The sequence below is a fragment of the Hypanus sabinus genome, chromosome 17 (assembly GCF_030144855.1).
Source record: "Hypanus sabinus isolate sHypSab1 chromosome 17, sHypSab1.hap1, whole genome shotgun sequence".
Lineage (NCBI taxonomy): Eukaryota > Metazoa > Chordata > Chondrichthyes > Myliobatiformes > Dasyatidae > Hypanus > Hypanus sabinus.
This window is the reverse complement of record NC_082722.1, coordinates 52,038,842-52,050,510: the sequence shown is the minus strand read 5'-3', so window position 1 is coordinate 52,050,510 and position 11,669 is coordinate 52,038,842. Positions and strand designations below refer to the sequence as shown.

The 11,669-nt window shown below is 41.8% G+C and overlaps 1 long non-coding RNA gene across 1 annotated transcript in view; it reads left to right on the top strand.

Moving 5' to 3' along the window:
• Positions 1-2,017: 2,017 nt before the first annotated feature.
• LOC132406927 (uncharacterized) overlaps positions 2,018-11,669 on the top strand; it is a 32,732-nt gene continuing 23,080 nt past the window's right edge. The window contains exons 1-2 of the long non-coding RNA XR_009516314.1: positions 2,018-2,300; positions 2,548-2,713. This is a non-coding gene — a long non-coding RNA (uncharacterized LOC132406927). The remainder of the gene's footprint in view (positions 2,301-2,547; positions 2,714-11,669) is intronic.

Sequence of the window (11,669 nt, the reverse complement as noted above, 5' to 3'; positions counted from 1 at the left end):
GTTGGCATTTATTTCAAGGGAAATAGAATATAAAAGCAAGGAGATAATGCTGAGGCTTTATAAGATTCTAGTCAGGCTGCACTGGAGCTGTTGTCAACAGTTTTGGGCTCCATATCTCAGAAAGGATGTGCTACCATTGGAGACGGTCCAGAGGAGGTTCACAAGGATTATTCTGGGAATGAAGGGGTTAACATATCACACACACACACACACACACACACACACACACACACACACACACACACACACACACACCATCCTTTTTGAGGTCTGTTTTGGGCCTGTACTCTCTGGAAATTAGAAGTAAGCAGAGGGATCTCATTGAAACCTACCGCATGTTGAAAGGACTAGATAGAGTGGATGTTTCCTATGGTGGGGGGGAGGGGGGCTGGTATCCAGAACTAGAGGGTATGGCCTCAAAATTGAGGGGAAACCTTTTGGAACAGAGGTGAGGAGTCAATTTTTTTTACCACAGAGTAGTGAATATTTGGAACGTTCTGCCACACACTGCTGTGGAGGCCAAGTCCATGGGTATATTTGAGGTGGAAGTTGATTGTTCCCTAGTCGGTCAGGGCATCAAAGGATATGGCGAGAAGGCAAGTGTATGGGGTTGAGTGGGATCTGGGATCAGCCATGATGGAATGGCAGAGCAGAGTTGATGGGCTGAATGGCCTAATTCTGCTCCTATGTCTTATGGAAAGAAAGAGAATAATTTTGAGAAAGGTAAGCTAAGCTTAACTACCAGTTTTTTTTTCAAGAAAAGTTGGCTAAAAATTCACTGTCTACTCGGAAGAGCATTGACAATTATTTTTGGATTATTATACCTACAACTGACGGACCAGCGTACGGTCAGCTGTATATTTAATAATTTTTATCCAGGGCTTCCCCAAGACCTGAAAAGGGTTCCTCCAGAGACAGTGAAACCATTGACTGAAGTTTTGAAAACTCACTGAGTTCCAGTAAAGTATCAGAGGACTGAAGAACAATAAATTCTATTCAACTATAGAAACGCTGTCTTGTTGAATAAAAGCAAACAAGACAGCATTTCTATAGGGTCAAGGTGCAAAGACGCATTATCAATAGTCACACACAGTAAGCACACACAAGATCCACACCCCACCCTGTGACGCCACATCTTGATGACCAGTCTTCGCACAGACAGGTCAACAAACCCATATAGAATATTAGTAACAATACAATAATGCAGAATATGCATATATATAGTCCAGATGCCCCTGCCCACTGATATCATCTGTTGACCGACCCCCAAAGCTTGACCATGGCTTTGAGGCCTAGTTGTTGCCCGGATGCCCGACTCCCATTTGGCGAATCCGTGGCTTTGAGGCCCAGTCCCTCACACATACAAGCACATGTAGAATATTAGTGAAGACACAACTAATAAGTGTATATAGTCCAGACCCCTCAGTCCATTGGAAATCTTGGGTTACCACAACTGCACTCTGACTGCCCCGGTAGAGCACACTGGCTCGGACACCTCTCCCGCTAGCAGCTGAAAAGCAAGCGACCATGCAGCTTAAGGCCCCGAGTCCACTGGGTGCAGCCAAACATGAAAAATCTGCATTCAGCAACGACAGAGCTCGTCTTCTGCTGAGCGAAACCTTGGGAGGGCAGCACCGACTCTGTCCTGGGCACCGCGTGGCACCGCACCCAGAGAAGCACAACAGCTTTGTCCCCACTGTGGGCGGCTGCAAACAGGGGGCGCTAAGGCTTCAGGCCTAGTCCTCGCCACAATTGACCAATGCAACACCATTGCTCAAGATGAAAGGAAGGCAAAAAGCAAATAATTGTAGGCCTTTCAGCTTACTTTGGTGAATTGGTTTATTATTGTCACGTGTATAGTGTAAACTTGTCTTGTACAGCATTCATACTGATCATTTCATTGCAAAGTGTGCTGAGGTAGTACAATGCAAGTACAAGGTACAAGGTAAAACAGTAACAGAATAAAGTGTTACAGCTACAGCGGAAGTGCAGTGCAAGTAAACAATAATGTGCAAGGTCATCATGAGGAGCATTGTGAAGTCAAGAATTTATCTTAATTTACTGGGAACCTGTTTAATTGTCTTACAACAGCAAGAAAGAAGCCACCCTTGACAGTGGCACGCTTCCATGCTTTTGTATCTTCTAGGCGATGGGAATGGGAAATGAGAGAATGTCTGGGGCACTGGAGTCTTTGATTATGTTGGCTATTTTTCTGACACGGTGAGAAGTGCAGCTTAACATCAATTGTTGACAAGATGTTGGGGCCTGCAGTCAAGGAAAAAGCACCTAATCATTTAAAGGTAATCAAACCGAGTTACCGTAGTTTTATGAAAGGTAAACTCTGTTTGATGAATGAACGAAGGGTGAATTTACTTCAAAGTTGATAAAGGGAAACCTGCAGATGGAGTGCAGTTAAATTTTCAGAAGGCGTTTAACAAGATGCCAGATAAAAGGCTGGTGCTTTAGAGCTCATGGTAGTAGGGGAAGTATGTGAGTATGGATTAAAGATTTACATAAGAGAATAATTTTCATTTATTTACATTTCAGAATAAATGGGTCTTTTTAAAGCCTGGAGGATGCAACTGGTTGAGTGCTCAAAGGATCTGTTCTTGGGTCCCAATTATTTGCGATTCATATTAAAGAGGAGCAGACTGTAAGGTATTCATAATTGCCAGTGACAGGAAAATCGGTGGGACAGCATGTGCTATTGAAGGTATTTGGACTCAGACACAAATCTGTTGAATGATTGAGTGAAAACCTGGCAGATGGAGATTAATTTGTAAAAACAAAGTCACGTATTTTGCTAAAGACAGGCTATTATCTAAATGGAAAAAGATGGCAGATGAGTGAAGTTCAAAGAGATAACAGTGTTTGAGAATGAAATACAAAGTGTTGCAGGTATATCATGTGCTTAGGAAAGTAAATGATGTACTAGCTTTTATTGCAAATGGGATGAAGTTCAAAAATGAGTAAGTATCTTTAGAAGAACAGGGTATTTGGAAAGCCATGCCTAGAATACAGTCAACACACACAAAATGCTGGTGGAACGCAGCAGGCCAGGCAGCATCTATAGGAAGAAGCACTGTTGACGTTTCGGGCCGAGACCCTTTGTCAGGACCCGAAATGACAACAGTGCTTCTCCCTATAGATGCTGCCTGGCCTGCTGCATTCCACCAGCAATTTGTGTGTGTTGCTTGAATTTCCACCATCTGCAGATTTCCTCGTGTTTGCCTAATGCACAGTTTTGGTCCCCTTATTTAAAAACAAGATATACCGGCAGTCCAAAAGAGATTGAAAGGCCAATTTCAGGGTTAAGAGTGCTGTCCTTTCAGGAGTAGCAAAATAAATGTTATCTTTATTCTTTGAAATTTAGAAAAATGAGAGGAGATCTGACTGAAGTGTTTAAGATCCTGAGGGGGCAGGATTGAGGTCAAGATGTTTCCACCAGTGGAAAAATCAAGAGGAGGAAAGATTGGTAGTGGGGTTGGAGGCAGTGGAGGCGAGGGAGCAATTTAAAACCAAGGTGTGTTGGGATTTTTTGCACTGCATAGTAAATCTCTGGAATTCTCTACAGCAGTGGGATGTGAAGGTGTGTAAAGGGAATTTGAAGTGGCAGTAGATAAACTTTTGAAAGGTTGGAGAACTGAGTACGTACTGGCACAAAAGAAGTGAGGTCTGGGGCAGATCATCCATGATCATATGGAATGCCTCACTCACTCTTGCTCCTATCTCTTTATATTAGCTTAATTTCTTTGTCATCTGGAGAACAGTGTCATCTTGCCTTCTTATGAAATATGTCTAGTTTGTAATAGGATACCTCCACTAGCTGTCCACAATTGTCCAATTACTTGACCAGCTTTTCTTTGAAATCAAACTATGGTGGATCGTTTAGCATTGAAATTGGTTCCCCTCATCCATATGATCTAGTTGTTGGCTTTTGGCAATTGCCAGTGTACGAGGGTACATGAAGATCATGCCCAGGGAGACTATGAGTGGGTGGATAATCAGGGTGCAATGTAGGCACTGTCCTTTTCCAGACTACTTTAAACTCATTTATATAATGATCACTTTTAATACTTTGAACACACTCCTCTTACCCGGCTTCATTTCTGAAAACTAAACCAGAATCGCATCCATTCTTGAGATAATAACACATAAGTACGAAGGTCTCTTTTGCACACTACAAAAAAGCCTCCAGCATACAGTTGCCTCCTAGGCGATGGTAGAATTCAAGGAGAGCTGGGTAGTAGGGATCTACGAGAGGCTGATAGGGAAGTGTTAGAGGCACTGGTCTCATCCAGCAGGCACAACATGATAAGCAGAAAGACTACAGGGTGGACAACCACTGTGCAAGGACAAAAGGCCACAGAGGCAAGAGGGAAGATAATCAGTAAAAGAACTATTTCCTCCTGCATTCTAAAAATCATTGATCACATGGATGTAAACAGGTGGTGTGAGCTTGTTGGTCTGGAAGGGCTTGTTACTGTGCTGTATCTCTAAACAAATAAAGTGTTAGTGATAGGAGACTCTTTACTTAGGGGCACTGGTGACATTCTCTGCATTCAAAAAGGCAAATCTTGAGGATTGTGTTACTAAAGAGCATATTGCTAAAGACCTGGTGTAGAAGCACCTGTGCCAATAGGATGCTCCCTGCCAACTCCAAGAGGGAACTGTCAAAATTGTGAGGTGGTGACAATTGCTTTATATTAGTGAGAAGGTAGGGTTCACGGTTACAGTGAGCAGTCTATAAAAAGGAAAGAGGCAGCACACTGATGTCAAAGGGATAGAGCAGTAATAAATCGCTGAACCATAATGGAATTGGAGATCATATTACAGCAGATAGAGTCCATGATGGAAGGGGGAGCTGGCAGCCTTGCATAAAGACATGGCAAGACATGGCAGTAGAGAAAGTAGGACTGGGAATTAAATATTACAGGGTAGAACATAGTTGGAAACTGGGGGGAAATGGGAAGATGGAGTATTCGTATTTATTGGAACAGCAAATTGATAATAGAAAAGGAAATCTAAAATAGAATCCATGTGGATTTGGATAAAGTGTGGTAAAAGTTGAATCATATCTATGAACATTGTGTTCAGAGGTGGAAGTAGAAAAATAGTGAAATGAGTGAAAAGAAAACATAAGATAATTATGGGAGAGTTCAACAATCCCAATGCTAGTTAGATAGAAGAGAAAGTTAAAGGGGATAATGTAATGGAGTTCCTTCTGGATTTGCAGAATTTGTTATGTATAAAGTGTTTTCAGATCCAGTAATGAATAATAAATCAGTGCAGAAAGGGTCCTGTTGAAGGGTCTCGCCTGTTTATACCCCTCCATAGACGCTGCCTAGCTCATTGAGTTCTCCCAGTATTTGCATGTGTTGTTTAGAAAAGAGAAAAGAAAAAACAGGGGATCATTTAAGCAGGAGCTTTCATTATATGGTCCAAATTGATGGTTGAGGACTTAATAAATTCCAAGTTATATACCATGTTTCTGAGTTATATGCAAGATTTTCTAGGTCTTCCATGGTGATCCATGTGTCTGGATTATATGCAATGTTCCCGAGTTACATGCTATGTTCCCGAGTTACATGCAATGTTCCCGAGTTACATACTACGTTCCCGAGTTACATGCAATGTTCCTGAGTTACATGCTATGTTCCCGAGTTACATGCTATGTTCCCAAGTTACATGCTACGTTCCCGAGTTACATGCAATGTTCCCGAGTTACATGCTATGTTCCTGAGTTACATCTACGTTCCCGAGTTACATACTACGTTCCTGAGTTACATACTACATTCCCGAGTTACATGCTATGTTCCCGAGTTACATGCTACGTTCCCGAGTTACATGCAATGTTCCCAAGTTACATGCTATGTTCCCAAGTTGCATGCTACGTTCCCGAGTTACATACTATGTTCCTGAGTTACATACTACGTTCCCAAGTTACATACTACGTTCCTGAGTTACATACTATGTTCCCGAGTTACATACTACATTCCCGAGTTACATGCTATGTTCCCGAGTTACATACTGCGTTCCCGAGTTACATGCAATGTTCCCGAGTTACATGCAATGTTCTCGAGTTATATGCTATGTTCCCGAGTTACATGCAATGTTTCTGAGTTACATGCTATGTTCTCAAGTAACCTGCAATGTTTCTGAGTTACATGCTATGTTCCCGAGTTATATGCTTTGTTCCCAAGTTACATACTATGTTCCCGAGTTACATACTCCATTCCCGAGTTACATGCAATGTTTCTGAGTTACATGCTATGTTCCTGAGTTACATGCTATGTTCCCGAGTTACATGCTATGTTCCCAAGTTACATACTATGTTCCCGAGTTACATACTCCATTCCCGAGTTACATGCAATGTTCTCGAGTTATATGCTATGTTCCCGAGTTACATGCAATGTTTCTGAGTTACATGCTATGTTCTCGAGTAACCTGCAATGTTTCTGAGTTACATACTATGTTCTCGAGTAACATGCAATGTTTCTGAGTTACATGCTATGTTCCGAGTTACATGCAATGTTCCCGAGTTACATGCTATGTTCCCGAGTTATATGCAATGTTTCTGAGTTACATGCTATGTTCCCGAGTTATATGCAATGCCCCTGAGTTTACCAGCCCTGTCTGGAGAACATCAGAGCTGGCTTGAGTTTACTAGCCCTGTCTCAAGTTCCCCAGGTCTCCCTGGGCCATTGGCAAGCTGAGCAGTTTCAAGTTCCTGGGTGTCAATATCTCTGAAGATCTATCCTGGGTTCAACATACCGATGCAATTACAAAGAAGGCATGGCAGTGGCTATGTTTCATTAGGAGTTTGAGGATACTTGATATGTCAGCAAAGACTGACACAAATATGATTGTATCTTACTCCACCACTTCATATGGCGGTTAGTGTAATGCTATTACAGACCAGTAGTCTCTGATAGGGGTTCAATCCTGCCTCTTCCTGTAAGGAGTTTCTACATTTTCCCTGTGACGACAGGGGTTTCTACTGAGTTCCAATTTCCTCCCACATTCAAAAACAAATGGTTAGAGTTAGTAAGATGTGTTCCTGCTCGTGGCAACACTAGCAGACTGCCCAGCAAAATCCTTGCTGATCTGTTTTGATGCATGTTTTGAAGTTTCAATGTATATACAATGGATAAAACTACTCTTATGCTGGAGGTAAACTACTTCACGTAATAAACTTTCCCCTGAAATTCCAAGAGGCAAGGCAAGGGTTTCTGCTGTACATTTCAAAGCAGAGTTGATCAAGGGTTTTATCAAGGATTCTTAGTAAAATTGAAGTCAAAAGGCATCAAGGAAAACATATCCAATAGTTGGAATCATAAACTTGCAGAAAGGAAGATGGTTGTGGCTGCTGGAGATCAGCCTTCCTAGCCTCATTATTGCAGGACTTCCTCAAGATAAATTTCACATCCAAGCATTTTTCATCATTTTCTCTATAACCTTCTTTACATTAAGTCAGATGGAGATACCTGCAGATAATTATATAATATTCAATTTTATTGACAACTGCTCAGCAAACAATTTAATCCTTACCTGCATGCAGCACAAGCTAGCATACACTCAGGATCGGCTAATGAATGGTAAATGAAGCCATACCAAACAAAGAGTGTCAGGCAATGGCCACCTCTAGCAAAGTCAAGTCTAACCACCCAGCCTTGATATTTAACAACACCGAGTCCTTTACCATTAATATTCTGGGGCACATCTGTTGAATGGAAATTGTATCAGCCACACAGATAACTGCGCTTGTAAAACCAGGTCAGAGGGTGTATTTCCTATTAAGAGAGGCCTACTTCCTGAAATCTTAAAGCTGTACACGAGGCACAAGTCATAAACATGATAGAATGCTCTCCTCTTGCCAGGTGAAGTGCAGCCCCGACAAATCTCGAGAAGCTTGGTGCCATGGTGGTGTAGCAGGTAGCATAATGCTTTGCAACGTACCTGCTGTAAGGTCAGGGTTCGATTCCTGCAGCTGCCTGTAAAGAATTTGTACGTTCTCCCCATGACTGCTTGCGTTTCCACCAGGTTCTCTGGTTTCCTGCCACATTCTAAAGAGGTATATTTAGAAAATTACGGGCATGCTATGTTAGCACCAGAAACGTGACAACATTTGTCAGCTGCCCCAGCATATCCCAGATTCATTTCACGTTTCAATGTACAGGGGACAAATAAAGCAAATCTAATTGACTGCCATTTTGCTCACAGCCTGAAACACGTCATCATCATCGTACAATCTACACGTTTCAATGTACAGGGGACAAATAAAGCAAATCTAATTGACTGCCGTTTTGCTCACAGCCTGAAACACGTCATCACCATCGTACAATCTACACAATTAACCACTGTTGTGTGAACAGCCTGTTTCGACTGCACTTCCCTTATCCACCACCACTTCAATCTGCGGGAACGTGGGAGCACAACCTGCACAATTCTTCTGCAAAGCAAACGCTAGCCTGACCTTGCCCTCATACACACCGGAATTCCCTACCCAACAGCGTTGTAGGAATAACTCCATCACAGGGACAACAGTGGCTCACCACCTTGAAGGACAATTAGGGATAGGCAGTGAATTTTAAATTGTGTCCTTGCCAGTGACAACCTCAAAAAACGAGCAGATAATAAAGTAGTCCCTTTCATATACTGGTATTAACTCTATCCAATCCTTTATTTTTATTGTTAAGTACACTGCTACCACTTGCTTAATAACAGGCTCTCATATTTTCTCTTCTGCTCATGTCAGGCTAACTGGTTGGTAGCAAATTTTCTCTCTCCCTCATTTCTTTTTAAATAGAGGTGTTATATTTGCTGACTGACTTCAACCTGCCCCAACCAGCTGCATAACTGGAGAAGGAGCTAATCATCTTTAAAGGAAATGGCATGTGGTTACACGCCAAGGTGATTTAGCAGATGTGTTAATGCAAGAGGAATGTTCCTCAAGCTGGTTAATTTAAAACAATCTAAGCAGTTACTCTCACAGCGTCACAGTGATACCTGAGTCACTTATCAACACTCCTGAACAGAGACACTGTTGTGTCATACACTTACCAGCATTGGCCCAAAGGTTTAAAAAGTATGAAGTAACATATACTGTACATCTGCATAAATACTTCTGCAATATCACAAAAAGTCCATACAGCACTATTGAATGCAGTTTCTGCTGTAATGTAAAAAACCTGCTTGCATGTTTTTTGGGGGGGGGGTGGATTTGAATAACTTTCAAGTCTTTCATTGTTTTCTTTAGATGACTTTAAATGTTCTGAATGTTAGGGACATTCAGAAACATCAAAGATTTTAGCATGCAATTGTGCCATTCTAACACAGTGAAACAGTGAGATTATCTCTAGCGATCAGTATTAGGTGTATTGAGAGTAACAGTACAGAACCTAGACCTTTGGCTCTATCATCTGTGCTGACCAGTTTGGCCAACGAGGAGAGTCCCATTGACCTGTATTTGGTCCACGTCCCCTACACCTTTCCTATCCATGCAACTGTCCAAAAGGGATAAATGGCTGTATCTCTGGTTGGTGGACAGTGGTGAGTGGAGTGCCACAGGGGTTGGTGCTGGGCCCACAAATGTTCACAATATACATCAACAATGTGGAAGAGGAGACTGAGGGTAGCGTACCTAAGTCTGCTGATGACATTAAATTGGTTGGAAAAGCAAACTCTGCAGAGGGTTAAGACAGTTTGCAGAGAGCCACAGATAGGTTAAGTGGGCGGGCAAGCGTCTGGCTGATGAATACAATGTTGGTAAATGTGAGGTCATCCAGTTTGGGAGGAAAATAGAAGATCAGATTATTATTTAAATGGTAAAAGATTATGCAGGCTGCTGTGCAGTGGGACTTGGGAGTGCTTGTGCATGAATCACAGAAGGTTGGTTTGCAGGTGCAACAGGTTATCCAGAAAGCAAATGAAATGTTTGCCTTCATTGATAGGGAGATTGAATTTAAGAGCAGGGAGTTTATGCTGCAACTGTACAGGGTACTGGCAGGACCTCACCTGGAGTAGCGCGTGCAGTTCTGGTCTCCGTACCTGAGGGAAGATATACTGGCTTTGGAGCTGGTGTAGAGACGGTTCACCGGGTTTATTCCGGAGACTGAGTCACCTGGGACTATACTCACTGGAATTCGGAAGAATGAGAGGAGATTTTATAGATTTGGGAGTCCTCATACAGGATTTCCTCAAGTTTAATTTACAGGTTGAGTCGGTGGTAAGGAAGACAATTACAATGTTTGAGAGGACTAGAATATAAAAGAAAGCCTGTAACGCTTAGGATTTATGAGGCATTCGACTGATCCACTGGGGGTATTATGAACAGTTTAGGGCTCTTTATTGAACATGTGCTGTCATTGGAAATGGTCCAGAGGAGTTTTATGAGAATGAAAAAACGTTCAAAGTTTCGAAGGTTCATTTTATTGTCAAAGTATGAAACAAGCTTGATCTCATATTAGCTTACATTGTCAAGTACCTCCTAATGGAATTCATTGAACATTAGTCAGTTATATTAACCTTGACTTCTCCTTCCTTATGCCATGACGATTAGGATGTCCTGATTTCACTGGCCCAGGCATAATCAACTCAGCGTATTTGAGGTTCCCATGTTTTCAAGTTCCTTCTATACCACTCTGTGGTTCGTTCCTGTATTAGAATACAGTTTCATTAGTGCCTGCAGCCTTTTAGCTGCGTATCAACACAGCCATTTTTCATATGTAATTCTAGAACAAGATTAGTGGCAATTATGATTTATACAGTCACCATGTTGCTAAAACTAAAAAAAACATTTTGTTGTTGCTTAATTACTGTCTCCTGCAGTTAATATGTGGCTGATTAATATCTTGCTGCGGCTTTATGCACTTGCTGTTTATTTGTGTATTTTGAGAGGGGAGTGGATTGAGAATTCTTTTTCTGCTCTTTTCAACTTACCCATGAAACTGAAGTCCAGTAACCAGTTTCACTTCTGCCTGCAGGTATAAATGATGTGAATGCCTACACTCATTCTTTGTTCTCCAGATTAATTCGATGCACTTGCAATCTCCTCCAAGACAACTTGGAAATTGTGAGACTTGGAAACTTTAATTGGTAAACAAATACCCTTCTAATCAACCACACATTGCAAAATGGGGATCTAGTTGAAGGGTTGAGTTCTGGAACTGGAATTAGAATCAGAAGTCAAATACCAACTGGGATTTCAGCTTTCTTTCCTGCTCTCTCTCTCCCCAAGACTAGTTGATGAGAATATTGACCTTGCTCTGACAATATCCATTACTAAGTAGAGTCTAAAACACTCAATAATCAGAAGGAGGTAGAAAATTTCCTTTCATACTCTGGCTTTGATGCAATTTTCATGCATGAAGTAGAAGGGCGGGTGAGTAAATTTGCTGATGACACAAAGATTGGGGTTGTTGTGGAGTCTGGAGAGCTGTCAAAGGTTACAGCTCAGCATTGATTGGATGCAGAACTGGGCTGAGAAGTGACAAATGGAGTTCAGCCCAGATGAGTATGAAGTGGTTTATTTCGGTAGGTCAAATTTGAAGACAGAATATTAATGGTAAGACACTTGGCAGTGTGGAGGATCAACAAGATCTTGGGGTTCTCAAGATAGGACACTCAAAGCTGCTGCGTGGGTTGGCAGTTTTGTTAAGAAGGCGTTT